Genomic DNA, 2,345 nt, shown 5'->3' with positions numbered 1-2,345 from the left:
TTCCTTCTCAATATTCCTGAATTGAAGTTAAATGATCAAGTGAGTCATTTTAGCTCAAAGGTCCAAGCGACGAGAATTTTCCTTTCTCACATTTTTCACCCTATTTTGACAGCATGTATCTTGTGGATAGCCTGGTCCATTGCATGAGTGTAACATCCCATACCTTTGGAGATAATACCATAGGATTTACTACACACACAAACACACTCACACACGTCTACACAAACAAATACACAGATATACACACAAGCAAACACACACTCATACACAGAAGCAAACACACATACCCATATAAACACACAAGCAAACACTCAAACATATACACACAAGCTAACACACACAAGCAAACACACACACATACACACACACATACACACAAGCAAACACACACACATACACACAAGCAAACACACACACATACACACAAGGAAACACACACTCATATACATACTCACACACGTACACACACAAGCAAACACACACTCATACACAGAAGCAAACACACATACCCATATAAACACACAAACAAACACTCATACATATACACACAAGCTAACACACAAACACATATACACACAAACAAACACACATACATATATACACACAAGCAAACACACACACATACACACAAGCTAACATACACACATACACACAAGCTAACACACACACATACACACAAGCAAACACACACACATACACACACACACATACACAAAAGCAAACACACACACATACACAAAAGCAAACACACACATATACACACAAGCAAACATACATACACATATACACATAAGCAAACACACACACATACACACAAGCTAACATACACACATACACACACGCTAACACACACACATACACACAAGCAAACACACACACATACACACACACACACATACACAAAAGCAAACACACGCACATACACAAAAGCAAACACACACATATACACACACATATACACACAAGCAAACATACATACACATATACACATAAGCAAACACACACACATACACACAAACACACACACATACACACAAACACGCACACATACACACAAACACACACATATACACACAAGCAAACACACACACATACACACAAAGTGACAAACAGACATACTTGCGCGCAGCCTCCCCAGAGAGAGATCAGTTCAGTTCAGAGAGATTTGCGAAGACGTCGCTTCGCCCGGGCTATATGCACGAGGCGGCCCGGCCTCTGTCAGCTATAAGTGAGAGAGAGAGAGAGAGAGAGAGAGAGAGAGAGAGAGAAAAGGAGAGAGAGAAGAGAGAGAGGGTGAGAGAGAGAGAGATATCGGGAGAGAGAGAGAGAGAGAGGGAGATCACTCATTTTATCATTGTGCCACTAAACGAGTGGTCGCACTGATTTTCTTGACAAAACAATCCGTATGGTAATTTGGCACATACTGTGCGTACACTGTATTGTAGGAACAATCAATCAGTCTGCTCCGAGACACGGAGGTGTTTCCTTCCCCTTTGACCCCATGGAACTTACGTGATTGGACTCTGCCGTCACACAATTTTGCTTCAGAGATAAGTAGTTGGCTGCTCATGTTTCTTCCTTAGTTATCAAATTGCATTCATTAGCTCTAGAATACTGCCATTGGAAATATTGCTTGGATCCCTGTACTTTTTTTTATTACTCTTTTTATAATAACTTTGGAAAATCAATAGATATATAATTGTGTTACAATATATAATTGTAATTATATATTAAATTAATAATGATATGAATAAATATATTATATATTTTAATAATGATATAGATAAATATATAATTGTGTACAGTTGTCACTAACACAATTGCAGATTGTATTCACTGCAAACAAAAAATAAAGGATTGCAAATATTGCATGGGAGGTACAGAACACCTCACACACACACACACACACACACACACACACACAAACTCTCTCCTAAAGCCAAATGGCCAAACTACAATCAGTCCAGAATCAAGCTCTTATCTGGCCAGGATATGTCACGCGTCCAAACATCCCTCATGTGAACAGAGAGATAGAGAGATAAACAGACAGACACAGAGAGATAGAGAGATAAACAGACAGACACAGAGAGATAGAGAGATAAACAGACAGACACAGAGAGATAGAGAGATAAACAGACAGACACAGAGCGATAGAGAGATAAACAGACAGACACAGAGCGATAGAGAGATAAACAGACAGACACAGAGCGATAGAGAGATAAACAGACAGACACAGAGCGATAGAGAGATAAACAGACAGACACAGAGCGATAGAGAGATAAACAGACAGACACAGAGAGATAGAGAGATAAACAGACAGACACAGAGAGATAGAGAGATAAACA

The sequence above is a fragment of the Penaeus japonicus genome, unplaced genomic scaffold (assembly GCF_977035675.1).
Source record: "Penaeus japonicus unplaced genomic scaffold, GWHDUDI00000001_assembly GWHDUDI00000003, whole genome shotgun sequence".
In the NCBI taxonomy this organism is placed as follows: Eukaryota; Metazoa; Arthropoda; class Malacostraca; order Decapoda; family Penaeidae; genus Penaeus; species Penaeus japonicus.
Note: the sequence above shows the minus strand (reverse complement) of the source record.